Genomic DNA, 16,101 nt, shown 5'->3' with positions numbered 1-16,101 from the left:
AATATTGCTCACTGCCCGAATTTCGAAAAGTTATCGTGAAAGTTCAAACAACCAGGAAAATGTGCTCTCCTTTATCGAAAAAGCCTTATTGTCAAGTTTAATGAACGAAGTTCCAACCGAAGTTGAGGGAGCCTTTTTCGAAACAGATGACATCGCCGAAGCCGTTATCGAAAAAAGGAGACTCGAGATGTCTCAAAAAACTAATAAAAGCAGTTTTATACGTTCTAAATTCATTCTGCCCACATCTAATCTGTTGTGAATTGCATTATCTTAATCGTATTTTATAATTAATTTGTTAGCCATAATAACTGGTACTTAATTATGACCTTGATACGTTCATTCTCACTGGCGGAGAGAATGCTCTTTCATTTTTTAATGTTTTAACTTTGTGATTAATTCAGTTTTAACCACGTTTTTATCTGTACATAAGTAGAATTAGCTGTAACAAAGGAACATTTTATCATGGCGCAGTCAAACAGTAACGAATCAAACGTGAGAGGTTTACCTTCATTTTGGCAAAACCATACGGTGGACCCTCCAATTCCCTGGGAGGAGTGGAGCTATCTATTCCAACACAATTTCTCTTTCGTCCACCGACCAGTCATTATGAGAGGCTGTAAACAGTTTTGACGAGCTCGTTGATCTCGATAGTGAACTCTTTAATGCAGAATTAAAAATTTTCATTGGAGACGACAAATTGCAAAACTGAAAACTTTTTAAACTCAAAACCTTATTACCGAATGTAGTACCCAGTGTAACTTTTAGTGCTAATTATTGTGCTTAGTTTTAAAATCACTCAGAGCCGGTAAAAAAACCTGTGCAGTTAGGATTACTTATTTTAACTATTCAACGTATTTTTTTTTACTTTTGGGGCGTATTCCGCCGGATTCATCATGCCTCTCATGCTGATTTAATCTTATTAAGCTTATTATGCCTTAGTTTAACTGCCTTCATACCAAAAAGTTGATCTTACGGAGTATTAATTATTTACTATAGTATTTTTGCGGTATTATTAAAATTTCGTCAGCTTGCTTCAGGTAGAAAAAAAGGTCAGTTGGCTTTAATTTAGCTTAATTTTTTTTTCGTGTTAAGGGGAATGTTGTGAATTGCATTATCTTAATCGTATTTTATAATTATTTTTGTGAGTCATCATAACTGTTACTTAGTTATGACCTTGATACGTTCATTCTCTCCGACGGAGAGATTGCTTTTTCACTTTTTCACTTATTTTAACTATGCAACGTATTTTTTTTTACTTTTGGGGCGTATTCCGCCGGATTCATCATGCCTCTCATGCTGATTTAATCTTATTAAGCTTATTATGCCTTAGTTTAACTGCCTTCATATCAAAAAGTTGATCTTACGGAGTATTAATTTTTTACTATAGTATTTTTGCGGTATTATTAAAATTTCGTCAGCTTGCTTCAGGTAGAAAAAAAGGTCAGTTGGCTTTAATTTAGCTTATTTTTTTTTTTCGTGTTAAGGGGAATGTTGTGAATTGCATTATCTTAATCGTATTTTATAATTATTTTTGTTAGTCATCATAACTGTTACTTAGTTATGACTTTGATACGTTCATTCTCTCCGACGGAGAGAATGCTTTTTCACTTTTTAATGTTTTAACTTTGAGATTAGTTCACTTTTAACCACGTTTTTATCTGTACATAAGTAGAATTAGCTGTAACAAAGGAACATTTTATCATGTCGCAGTCAAACAGTAACGAATCAAACGTGAGAGGTTTACCTTCATTTTGGAAAAACCATACGGTGGACCCTCCAATTCCCTGGGAGGAGTGGAGCTATCTATTCCAACACAATTTCTCTTTTGTCCACCGACTAGTCATTATGAGAGGCTGTAAACAGTTTTGACGAGCTCGTTGATCTCGATAGTGAACACTTTAATGCAGAATTAAAAATTTTCATTGGAGACGACAAATTGCAAAACTGAAAACTTTTAAAACTTAAACCCTTATTACCGAATGTAGTACCCAGTGTAACTTTTAGTGCTAATTATTGTGCTTAGTTTTAAAATCACTCAGAGCCTGTAAAAAAACCCTGTGCAGAGTGGATTACTTATTTTAACTATTCAACGTATTTTTTTTCTTTTGGGGCGTTTTCCGCCGGATTCATCATGCCTCTCATGCTGATTTAACCTTATTAAGCTTATTATGCCTTAGTTTAACTGCCTTCATATCATAAATTTGATCTTACGGAGTATTAATCTTTTACTATAGTATTTTTGCGGTATTATTAAAATTTCGTCAGCTTGCTTCAGGGAGAGAAAATGGTCAGTTGCCTTTAATTTAGCTTAATTTTTTTTTCGTGTTAAGGGGAATGTTGTGAATTGCATTATCTTAATCGTATTTTATAATTATTTTTGTGAGTCATCATAACTGTTACTTAGTTATGACCTTGATACGTTCATTCTCTCCGACGGAGAGAATGCTTTTTCACTTTTTCACTTATTTTAACTATGCAACGTATTTTTTTTACTTTTGGGGCGTATTCCGCCGGATTCATCATGCCTCTCATGCTGATTTAATCTTATTAAGCTTATTATGCCTTAGTTTAACTGCCTTCATATCAAAAAGTTGATCTTACGGAGTATTAATTTTTTACTATAGTATTTTTGCGGTATTATTAAAATTTCGTCAGCTTGCTTCAGGTAGAAAAAAAGGTCAGTTGGCTTTAATTTAGCTTAACTTTTTTTTCGTGTTAAGGGGAATGTTGTGAATTGCATTATCTTAATCGTATTTTATAATTATTTTTGTAAGTCATCATAACTGTTTCTTAGTTATGACTTTGATACGTTCATTCTCTCCGACGCAGAGAATGCTTTTTCACTTTTTAATGTTTTAACTTTGAGATTAGTTCACTTTTAACCACGTTTTTATCTTTACATAAGTAGAATTAGCTGTAACAAAGAAACATTTTATCATGGCGCAGTCAAACAGTTACGAATCAAACGTGAGAGGTTTACCTTGATTTTGGAAAAACCATACGGTGGACCCTCCAATTCCCTGGGAGGAGTGGAGCTATCTATTCCAACACAATTTCTCTTTTGTCCACCGACTAGTCATTATGAGAGGCTGTAAACAGTTTTGACGAGCTCGTTGATCTCGATAGTGAACACTTTAATGCAGAATTAAAAATTTTCATTGGAGACGACAAATTGCAAAACTGAAAACTTTTAAAAGTTAAACACTTATTACCGAATGTAGTACCCAGTGTAACTTTTAGTGCTAATTATTGTGCTTAGTTTTAAAATCACTCAGAGCCTGTAAAAAAACCCTGTGCAGAGTGGATTACTTATTTTAACTATTCAACGTATTTTTTTTCTTTTGGGGCGTATTCCGCCGGATTCATCATGCCTCTCATGCTGATTTAACCTTATTAAGCTTATTATGCCTTAGTTTAACTGCCTTCATATCATAAATTTGATCTTACGGAGTATTAATCTTTTACTATAGTATTTTTGCGGTATTATTAAAATTTCGTCAGCTTGCTTCAGGGAGAGAAAATGGTCAGTTGCTTTTAATTTAGCTTAATTTTTTTTCGTGTTGAGGGGAATGTTGTGAATTGCATTGTCTTAATCGTATTTTATAATTAATTTGCTAGTCATCATAACTGTTACTTAGTTATGACCTTGATACGTTCATTCTCTCCGACGGAGAGAATTTTTTTTCACTTTTTAATGTTTTAACTTTGAGATCAGTTCACTTTTAACCACGTTTTTATCTGTACATAAGTAGAATTAGCTGTAACAAAGGAACATTTTATCATGGTGCAGTCAAACAGTAACGAATCAAACGTGAGAGGTTTACCTTCATTTTGGAAAAACCATACGGTGGACCCTCCAATTCCCTGGGAGGAGTGGAGCTATCTATTCCAACACAATTTCTCTTTTGTCCACCGACTAGTCATTATGAGAGGCTGTAAACAGTTTTGACGAGCTCGTTGAACTCGATAGTGAACACTTTAATGCAGAATTAAAAATTTTCATTGGAGACGACAAATTGCAAAACTGAAAACTTTTAAAACTTAAACCCTTATTACCGAATGTAGTACCCAGTGTAACTTTTAGTGCTAATTATTGTGCTTAGTTTTAAAATCACTCAGAGCCGGTAAAAAAACCCTGTGCAGAGTGGATTACTTATTTTAACTATTCAACGTATTTTTTTTCTTTTGGGGCGTAATCCGCCGGATTCATCATGCCTCTCATGCTGATTTAACCTTATTAAGCTTATTATGCCTTAGTTTAACTGCCTTCATATCATAAATTTGATCTTACGGAGTATTAATCTTTTACTATAGTATTTTTGCGGTATTATTAAAATTTCGTCAGCTTGCTTCAGGGAGAGAAAATGGTCAGTTGCCTTTAATTTAGATTAATTTTTTTTTCGTGTTAAGGGGAATGTTGTGAATTGCATTATCTTAATCGTATTTTATAATTATTTTTGTGAGTCATCATAACTGTTACTTAGTTATGACCTTGATACGTTCATTCTCTCCGACGGAGAGAATGCTTTTTCACTTTTTCACTTATTTTAACTATGCAACGTATTTTTTTTTACTTTTGGGGCGTATTCCGCCGGATTCATCATGCCTCTCATGCTGATTTAATCTTATTAAGCTTATTATGCCTTAGTTTAACTGCCTTCATATCAAAAAGTTGATCTTACGGAGTATTAATCTTTTACTATAGTATTTTTGCGGTATTATTAAAATTTCGTCAGCTTGCTTCAGGGAGAGAAAATGGTCAGTTGCCTTTAATTTAGCTTAATTTTTTTTTCGTGTTAAGGGGAATGTTGTGAATTGCATTATCTTAATCGTATTTTATAATTATTTTTGTGAGTCATCATAACTGTTACTTAGTTATGACCTTGATACGTTCATTCTCTCCGACGGAGAGAATGCTTTTTCACTTTTTCACTTATTTTAACTATGCAACGTATTTTTTTTACTTTTGGGGCGTATTCCGCCGGATTCATCATGCCTCTCATGCTGATTTAACCTTATTAAGCTTATTATGCCTTAGTTTAACTGCCTTCATATCATAAATTTGATCTTACGGAGTATTAATCTTTTACTATAGTATTTTTGCGGTATTATTAAAATTTCGTCAGCTTGCTTCAGGGAGAGAAAATGGTCAGTTGCCTTTAATTTAGCTTAATTTTTTTTCGTGTTAAGGGGAATGTTGTGAATTGCATTATCTTAATAGTATTTTATAATTAATTTGCTAGTCATCATAACTGTTACTTAGTTATGACCTTGATACGTTCATTCTCTCCGTCGGAGAGAATGCTTTTTCACTTTTTAATTTTTTAACTTTGAGATTAATTCACTTTTAAACACATTTTTATTTGTACATAAGTAGAATTAGCTGTAACAAAGGAACATTTTATCATGGCGCAGTCAAACAGTAAAGAATCAAACGTGAGAGGTTTACCTTCATTTTAGCAAAACCATACGGTGGACCCTCCAATTCCCTGGGAGGAGTGGAGCTATCTATTCCAACACAATTTCTCTTTTGTCCACCGACTAGTCATTATGAGAGGCTGTAAACAGTTTTGACGAGCTCGTTGATCTCGATAGTGAACACTTTAATGCAGAATTAAAAATTTTCATTGGAGACGACAAATTGCAAAACTGAAAACTTTTAAAACTTAAACCCTTATTACCGAATGTAGTACCCAGTGTAACTTTTAGTGCTAATTATTGTGCTTAGTTTTAAAATCACTCAGAGCCGGTAAAAAAACCCTGTGCACAGTGGATTACTTATTTTAACTATTCAACGTATTTTTGTTCTTTTGGGGCGTATTCCGCCGGATTCATCATGCCTCTCATGCTGATTTAACCTTATTAAGCTTATTATGCCTTAGTTTAACTGCCTTCATATCATAAATTTGATCTTACGGAGTATTAATCTTTTACTATAGTATTTTTGCGGTATTATTAAAATTTCGTCAGCTTGCTTCAGGGAAAGAAAATAGTCAGTTGCCTTTAATTTAGCTTAATTTTTTTCGTGTTAAGGGGAATGTTGTGAATTGCATTATCTTAATCGTATTTTATAATTATTTTTGTTAGTCGTCATAACTGTTACTTAGTTATGACCTTGATACGCTCATTCTCTCTCTCCGTCGGAGAGAATGCTTTTTCACTTTTTAATGTTTTAACTTTGAGATTAATTCCCTTTTAACCACGTTTTTATCTGTACATAAGTAGAAGTAGCTGTAACAAAGGAACTTTTTTTATCATAATCTGCTCGAGGGATTTTTCTCCGGACTAGAATGTTCCTTTAACGATTTGCTGCAAAGTCTGTTGCCGCAAAATTTAAGGTTGCAGCTGTTTTTGAAACTAAATGAGTCAATTTGGACAGAAGAGAGCGAGAAACTCAGTAAATTGGAGTAGTGCAATTAATTGCATTTACTTGCTTATTTTTATTTTTTGACACTCTTTCATTGCAATTATTTTTTTTTGGCTCAAAAAATTGATTGCTGAAAGTGCAGCCGTTTGAGGACTCAAAAGACCCAATGCTGTTTGGAATCTAATTCTAATTCCGAATAAAGAATAATTTGAGTAAAACTACTTTTAGCTTTCGCTATAACTCTGCAAAACTAGAAGACTATAATTGTCGACTCCCAAAAAAAATTAGAAATCTAAACATCTGCTTATAGATTAAAAACAACAGGAAAATTTTCCGAGTTTTTCATCATCAATAAAAATTCAGATGCAGCACATTAAGGCTAGCATTTCTATTTCAAATCAACTTAGATAGAAAGTTAGATAGAAATCATAGAGTTTCAAAGTACTATTAGTACAAACTCAATTTATTATAGAAACACCGCAACAGTTTTAATTTAAAAAACTTTTAATCTAATTTTGATACAAATTGTGATTAAAAATTGAAAACCAATTGAAGGGTTTCAGCCAAGGAAGGATGTAAAAGGACGTAAAAGACATAACGAATTAGTTCTGACTTTGATTACGATTATAACTATATTGATAGTTTTTTCAACACCTTTGTTAAAATTAAAAATTTAAACAGAAAATGTATTATCTGTAAGCATAATATAAAGTTCAAATGATGCTTAGAAAAAATCAAAACAAGAAAAAAAATCAGTGTGGAGATGAACTCCGTTTTTTTCTTTTAGAATCAACACAGGTATCCAATAAAAAAATGCACTTGAAACCAAACACTTTCTTAGTATTTAGAGACGAAAAAATGCAAGTACCTATTTTTCAGCTGAAAAACTTTTGATCAGAGTGATTAGTTTTTGGACGTTGTTCAGTGCTGATTTAAATTAACCGAACAAAACGCGTTAAACTTGAAATTTAAAACGCGTTTTTCTCAAACTGTGTTGAGTTTAGGTGAAAACTTATGGAGACAAAACTTGCTGAAAATTTCAGCTGAATTAATATGGTGTAATTTGTTTCGCGAAATTCGGGCCAAAAATTTTACCCCAAAAATGGGTCATTTTGGTTTTTCAAAAATTATACCCAGTCAATCATAGACATAATTATTTCAAAGAGAGCGTCTTACGTAGCCCAACAAACTTTAAGAAGGGTACATTCTCCAAAAAACTGCAAACCGTTTAAAAAAATTTTTTAAATAAAAAGTTGGTCTTTTATAGAGTAAAAACGACTTTTTGTCAATCAAACAAAAATAAATTAACTTATACAATGTTTTGAAGAATATACCCATCTTAAAGTTTGTTGGGCTACGTAAGACGCTCTCTTTGATATAATTATGTCTGTGATCGACTGAGTTTATTTGGCATAATTTTTGATGCACTAAGAAAAGCCGAAATGACCCATTTTTGGGGTAAAATTTTTGGCCCGAATTTCGCAAAACAAATTAAACCATAATAATTCTGCTAAAAATTTAAGCAAGATTTGTCCTCATAAGTTTTCACCTAAACTCAACCCAATTTGAGAAAAACGCGTTTTAAATTTCAAGCTTAGCTCGTTTTGTCCGGTTAACTTAAATCAGCACTGAACTATGTTTGGCTTTACTTAGTCAATTGAACATTTACGCGAAAATTCCTAATTCAATTGCTGCTAACGTTATTTAATAAAGAGCTTCTGATGAAATACAACAAAATTTAAGCGGGGTTTAACTTTCAAAATTGGCGCAAAACAGTTAAGATTTGTTTTGAAGTACAGCAATGGTATTTATCTAAGTAGAAACTACTTTTGGTGGCTACCCAACGTGAAAAAAAAAAGAATTATCTAAGCAAAATTGAGAAATTTATACGCCTCTTAAGCATTGTTGGCTACATGATATAATTTTGTCGACAATTGAACCAATACTTTTGGTTTAGTTTCTGATGGACTGAAAAAACCGTTTTGTTGGTCGTTTTGTTGTGTATTACGGCAAAAAATTTTTAGCAAATTTCAATCAACAGTTTGTAATTGTCAAGTTTTGTATAAATTCGATCCAATTCGAGAAAACTCTTTTAAGTTTTCAAGTTTCATTCGTGTTGTCCAGATAGTTCATTTGAATTATCCATATTTAAAGAATAAAACTTGAAAGTTAAAACTCGTTTTTCTCAAATTGTTGAGGTTTTTAGCAGAATTGAAGGAGCATTTTTTGAAAAATCCTGATCCAAAATTATACCCCAAAAGCTACAGTGCTGATTTAAATTAACCGGACGAAACGCGTTAAACTTGAAATTTAAAACGCGTTTTTCTCAAATTGGGTGGAGTTTAGGTAACAACTTATGAAGACAAAACTTGCTTAAAACTTCAGCTGAATTAATATGGTGTAACTTGTTTCGCGAAATTCGGGCCAAAAATTTTACCCCAAAAATGGGTCATTTTGGTTTTTCAAAAATTATACCCAGTCAATCATAGACATAATTATATCAAAGAGAGCGTCTTACGTAGCCCAGCAAACTTTAAGAAGGGTATATTCTCCAAAAAAAATTTGCAAATCGTTTAAAAATTGTTTTTAAATAAAAAGTTGCTGTTTTATATAGTAAAAACGACCTTTTTTGTCTATCAAACAAAAATAAATGAACTTATACAATGTTTTGGAGAATATACCCTTCTTAAAGTTTGTTAGGCTACGTAAGGGGCTCACTTTGGTATAATTATGTCTGAGATCGATTGGGTATTTTTGGCGTAATTTTTGATGCACTAAGAAAAGCCAAAATGACCCATTTTTGGGGTAAAATTTTGGGCCCGAATTTCGCAAAACAAATTACGCCATACTGATTCTGCTAAAATTTTAAGCAAGTTTTGTCTTCATAATTTTTCACCTAAACTCAACCCAATTTGAGAAAAACGCGTTTTAAATTTCAAGTTTAACGCGTTTTGTCCGGTTAATTTAAATCAGATCTGTACTATGGGAAGGAAGAGAAACCATCATGTAATCATTGTGTGGTGCATTCACCAACTTTACAAAGCCATCAAAATTTCCACATTGCCCATTGCATTTTTTGGTCAAGTCAGGGCAATCACACTTAGCAGCTCTAGAGAATTGGTGAATTTTCTGAAATTGGTTGTTTTTGTGTTTGCGGATCTATAACTCATCTTACTTAGTATTTCTATTATGGACACGTTAGATTCATTACCGAAAGGCGTATCTATACATCAGGAGAGCCAAAACAAAAATTTTGTTCGAAATCAATTGTGCAGTGCAATGGAGAATTGAGGATACGATTCTCTATTCCTAAAAAGACATGGCATGATTTTATACTTTGCTATGTGATATGCTATGTTCAAACTACGGTGGCACAGACCGCGAGACTCAGATCGCAATGAGGAGTGATCATCTCTAAGGAATCGCATGAGAGCTAAGATTTTGCAGGCACTCCGTGTGAACTGAAAATCTTGCTTTTGGATGTGTTAAAAACATGTTTTTGTGAGAAGCCATAGATTCAATAAAAGGAAGGAATTGTGAAAAAAGCAATCCAATGCATTTAATTTGTTGTCACCATTCAACAAAAAACCAAGACGCAGGGTGCTGAAAAGACTACTGGTTGTTAGTGTAGCGCAAAAAGAGTAGAGGCCTAATTTAATTTCCGATAAAACTCTGCTGGAACTTGGATTTGAACACTCTTGATATAAACTCGTCAAAAAAAACAAATTGCTTCCTGACATTCAGAGATGAGTCACTGATAAATTGAATAGTCGAGATCATAGAAATTTTTCAAAATCCAGATAAAGAGCGTAAGTTTATAATTCATTCTCTTTTCTTTCGCAAATTTTCAGAAACACAAGAATTTGAAATACAAATGATTACTTTTTCTTTTTCGTAACCGGAACTGGTGATCAGAGCAGCGCTGATGCTCGGAAATACCCAGAGACTGGTCATATATTTGTAGCTCATTTACTTCGCTGCTGTAAGGAAGGATCGGCTTATGTGAATAAATAAAACTTTGTCCTTGGGTCCGCTTAGAAGAGAGGAAAATTAAGACTCAGTTTTCAATGGATCGGAAATTGTCTTGTTTTTTAAATATTTTTGTAAAGATATGCGTAAGCGGTTGATTTTAATTAGAACTACAGGTCATAGGGAGGCACGAGGAACACCATCAATTCCTGTCGCTTTGTTGAACTTCAGTTGATATAAAGTTGAATTGAATTTTTTCTGACCTGTGTCGAGATCTTCTTGGAGCAGAACAGAAGGAAGCTGATTTGAAATTTAACCCACTGGAACTATTGGTTGAGTTATGAACTGCAAGAAAGTTGTGGTTGAACTTGATTAATTTTTGATAGAAGACTTATCGTAAATAGGTACATTTTGTAAGCTGCTGGTAGAAGCTGTGATGAGCTTACTCCCATGATTTTTTGGACATTTTCTCTGTCTCTTTTTCCAAATAAGTGGCCTTATTGTCTGCCAAAAATTTGACGGAATATTTTGTATTTTCGATTAAAATCTCAAGTTGTTCTTCAGAGTCAGAGTCTTTATCGAATTCGGCTTTAGATTTCTGAGTTTTATAATACAGCTGGAAGTTTCAGGCCAAGTCCATATGGCGATGATCTATGTTATTTTTTGACAGCACGAATTTGTTTAGTGCTGTCTCAATCCAAGTGGACCACAAATGCATCATCAGATTGGGAATGTTCCAGCAATAAAAATTGAAGGCTGAAGCCTAAACCTAAATTGGTTGGGAAACTCTCGCAAAGACTATTTTATTTTAAAAAAAATTTATGCCTCCCAAAACTTGCTTTGTAAAAATTAGAAAGCTGTTTAGGCTAACAGACAGTCGATTAGGGTCGAGCAAGTTCTTCAAGTGCGGAGGAGCAGGGGAGATTTGATAGTTTGTTTTCAAGGTCTTCCGAGGGAACAATGAACAATATTTGATTTTATTTAGTTTTCAATCTAGTAAATTTCAATTGTTGTTCTTTCAAGTTATGGATGATGCTTTTTCAAGAGATTGAACACAACATACCACATTGCAACGGCTCAATTTAGATCTCCAATCCAGAAAACAGGCAAACACTTCAACGCATTATCTGCAACTTCACTAGTGTCAGCGAAGGGAGAGTTGGCTATAATGTTTCGATTCAATCGGTGGATTAAGGCCAGATAACTAACATAGGGCTTGCAAACTTGGATAGTTAAAGCATTTCAGCAACAACCTTCGGAAAGATTTAGGGCTTGGAAAAAAAACATTTGTTTTATGATTGCACCAAAGGTTGCCAATGTTGTCAGAGATGTTTCTCAAATTAGTCGTGATTGGCAAGATTCGATTGCTTACGGCCATACAAAAAATATTCTGGATGGTAAATAATGTTTTCAAACTTGGATAAAAATATCAGTAGCGTACGTATGATATGGAAAAAATCTATCAGAATGGATAGCTGAAAAGTCAAAATATGTCTAGAGAAATAAAAGCACCCTGGTCGCAAATCTTTGAAAGTTGAAACAATTACGTTGCCTTACGCAGCACTAGTAAAAAAAATTCCTCAATTGATTTAAAAGAAAACAGTTTTTCCCTGTGTTGTCACTCTATTAATTTTGCAATCTCTCTCGCCGTTTTTGCGTGCTATCTTTGATTGGAAGTTTTATTTTGCATCCGCCAAACTTCTATGCTTAACCTCATACCAAATAAAATACTAACGGCTATACGACCGATTGAAAATAATCAAACTTAAGGTGCCTGGTTGACGCCCACTTTTCCACATTGCGTCACTTCAGTTCTTAATTTTGTGTTAGTAAACTTTTATTTTAAACTTTTAAATTTTTTTAACCTGAAAAAAAAGGGCGGAAATCAAACGTAATAGAAGAAAAACCCGGGTTGACCAATAATGCTAGTCAGACAATTTTCATATATGGAAAAATGCTAATCATACACTTTTCATGCAATTCCATAAGTACAGAAAAAAGCAAGAAAGGTCTATGATTAGTATTTTTTCATATATGGAAATTGTATGACTAGCATTTTTCCATAAACCAAAAACATGGATTTCTTACATTTTAGTTTCTCAAAGTTTTTTGGTTGTGTTCGTAACCGAACACTACTGACATACACTTTGGTTACTTAAACGTAGTAACCAAAGGTTTGGCCGTCTCGCATTAAAAATGCATTGAAAACAGCCTGAAATGTTGTAATCATGTCTCATACAAATATTATAACGAAAGTAACGAACTTTTAAATTTTGGCAAAAATTTTCAAAGATGATTATTTCTAAAATTTGAATTTTTAAATTACCAGACATTGATCAAGGAATACAAAAGAAGTTCTAAACGTTTTTGAAGAAAGAGAAAACAAAAAAAATCCAACATTAATATACACAGGACTACGTTATACACACAAAAAATTAGATTTCGCAGGCAAAATTTTTTTTTCAAAAATGTTTGTTTGAGTACGAAAATCAATTTGCAACTAAAAAAACTCAAAAAATTTTTTTGAGGCAATTTCAAAATAATTTGAAAAATTTTTGTTTTCGGTATCAAAAAAATGCTAGTCATACACTTTCCATATATGGAAATTACATGATTAGCTTTTTTTGGCAAAAAATTTCATTTTTTATATAGTACGACACACCGAATTTTATGTCAAAACAAGAGAAAAGTTTTTCGAAAATTCGCGACACCATTTTAGCAAAATTTATGAAATTTGTATGATTAGTATTTTTTCATAAACTTAGTTTATTGAAATGTAATATTACCATTTTTGGTCTATGGAGGTCAACACGAGAAGTTTATCATTCATTTCCGCACTAGAAATCTAAGAAAGTGCATGACATACAGTTTATTTTTGCAAATGAACGATAACAATTTTGACAGGATTTTTGCAACCCATCAAAAACAAATCAATTTAAAAAAGGATAAAGATAAAATAAACGTTAAAAACCTGCGTATGTTTTTTTAAGTGGCATTTTGTATTTGGTGTGTAAAATTTGTGCTTTAGTTCTTTAATTTTTGTTTCTTTTTAGTTTTGTTTTCCACGCCATATTAGCTACCAAAAATCATAAAAAACCGATCAAATTAGGGCCTTTTCAGTCGTTATTTGAGTGACTTTAAAAGATTTTCAAAAACTCCCTCAACATCCAGAAAAACTGAGTTGAAACTTCGGATTTTTGGTCTAATTTCGAGCAAGTATTGCGCTCGAGAAGGCGCACAATAGCTTACTTTTGCTTAATGTAGGCAATGAAAACCTACTTCTACTAAATTGAAAGTTGTGTTTGAGCTTGATTAATTTTCGATAGAAGACTTATCGGAAACAGGTTCGTTTTTGTAAGCTGCTGGTAGAAGCTGTGATGAGCTTACTCCCATAATTTTTTGAACACTTTTTCATGTTTTTTTTTCCGAATAAGTGGCCTTATTGTCTGCCAAAAATTTGACGGAATACTTTGTATTTTCGAATAAAATCTCAAGTTGTTCTTCAGAGTCAGAGTCTTTATCGAATTCGGCTTTAGATTTCTGAGTTTTATAATACAGCTGGAAGTTTCAGGCCAAGTCCATATGGCGATGATCTATGTTATTTTTTGACAGCACGAATTTGTTTAGTGCTGTCTCAATCCAAGTGGGCCACAAATGCATCATCAGATTGGGAATGGTCCAGCAATAAAGATTGAAGGGTGAAGCCTACACCTAAATTGGTTGGGAAACTCTCGCAAAGACTATTTTATTTTAAAAAAAATTTATGCCTCCCAAAACTTGCTTTGTAAAAATTAGAAAGTTTTTTAGGCTAACAGACAGTCGATTAGGGTCGAGCAAGTTCTTCAAGTGCGGAGGAGCAGGGGAGATTTGATCATTTGTTTTCAAGGTCATCCGAAGAACAATGAACAATATTTGATTTTATTTAGTTTTCAATCTAGTAAATTTCAATTGTTATTCTTTCGAGTTATGGATGATGCTTTTTCAAGAGATTGAACACAACATACCACATTGCAACGGCTCAATTTAGATCTCCAATCCAGAAAACAGGCAAACACTTCACCGCATTATCTGAAACTTCACTAGTGTCAGCGAAGGGAGAGTTGGCTATAATGTTTCGATTCAATCGGTGGATTAAGGCCAGATAACTAACATAGGATTTGCAAACTTGGATAGTTACAGCATTTCAGCAACAACCTTCGGAAAGATTTAGGGCTTGAAAAAAAAACATTTGTTTTATGATTGCACCAAAGGTTGCCAATGTTGTCAGAGATGTTTCCCAAATTAGTCGTGATTGGCAAGATTCGATTGCTTACGGCCATACAAAAAATGTTCTGGATGGTAAATAATGTTTTCAAACTTGGATAAAATTATCATTAGCGTCCGTATGATATGAAGAAAATCTATCAGAATGGCTAGCTGAAAAGTCGAAATTTGTCTAGAGAAATAAAAGCACCCTGGTCGCAAATCTTTGAAAAATGAAACATTTACGTTGCGTTACGCAGTACTGAGTAAAAATTCCTAAATTGATTCAAATGAAAACATTTTTTCTTCCTTGTGTTCTCACACTATCAATTTTGCAATCTCTCTCGCCGCTTTTGCGTGTAATCTTTGATAAGAAATTTTATTTTGTATCCGCCAAACTTCTAGGTTTAATCTCATACCAAAAATAATACTACCGGCTATACGCCCGATTGAAAATATCCAAAAAATTTGAACTACCTGGTTGACGCCCATTTTTTCACATTGCGTCAGTTTAGTTCCTAATTTTGTGTTAATTAACTTTCATTTTGAACTTTCATTTTTTTTACCTGAAAAAAAGGCCGAAAGTCAAAAACACAATAGAAAAAAAAGCTTATCATTAATTTCCACATTTCAAAAAAATTTGAATCTTGCGCAGTAACCGGCAGTTTTTGTTTGGATTCTGTACTTTTTGGATGAACTCTTTAAGTGCCTGGCTTATCAGAAGAGAGTTGCAAAACCAGACAGAAAATTGCGCAATTTTTTTTAATATATGTTTTGAGGTTGAGTGCCATAGCTAAACGAGTTTAACTTTTTACTACGAGTCTAAAAATTTTCTTTGGAGATGCGTAATTACGATTGAAAGAAAAAAGGATTCCTTCTTTTTCTTCATGCCATCATTTTTACTTGTCAAGGTGGAATTATGGCTTGAAAGTGATTCTGTTTCCAATTTCATTACATTATTATAGATCAACGGATGTTTTTGTTACGGGGTAAAACTTTGTTTTATTTTCCTAACTCGCTAAATATAAGAGATATCAAATATACTTCTCCAAAGTGGGACTCTGTGAAATGAATTCAGACAGCTCAAAATGGTAATTTGCAGCGAAAATTCGGGCGTTAGAGTTCTCATTATTTTAAGATCCCCAAAATTTTTCTATTTGAGATACTTTTCATTGTGTGTGTGGGTCTGTCCTTAATCAAACAAGCGTAAAAGCTGTAATCCAGAAGTTTCATCATTCATCCACAACTCCGGAGTGTGGATTCTTATCACTCTCTCGTCGAGCAACAAATCAGACTAAACAAAAATATTACAGCATTTTCTAGATTTATACTGAACAAACCGATCACTTTTTGTACATTTAGGCTATAATCCTAAGAAGAAGTTGAGAAAAGTATTGACGACAGTGCCATTTTCTAATTTAAAACCAGAAATCAGCATTTGTTGTGTACTTTTAAAATCATAGATCAATTTCTTCGGCTTAGTTTCTCATGTATTCTTCAATGTCGTTGTGACCAACCTGAGT

Source organism: Symsagittifera roscoffensis, chromosome 1 (assembly GCF_963678635.1).
Source record: "Symsagittifera roscoffensis chromosome 1, txSymRosc1.1, whole genome shotgun sequence".
Classification (NCBI taxonomy): domain Eukaryota; kingdom Metazoa; phylum Xenacoelomorpha; order Acoela; family Convolutidae; genus Symsagittifera; species Symsagittifera roscoffensis.
The sequence above is the reverse complement of the archived record's forward strand: the minus strand, read 5'-3'. Positions refer to the sequence as shown.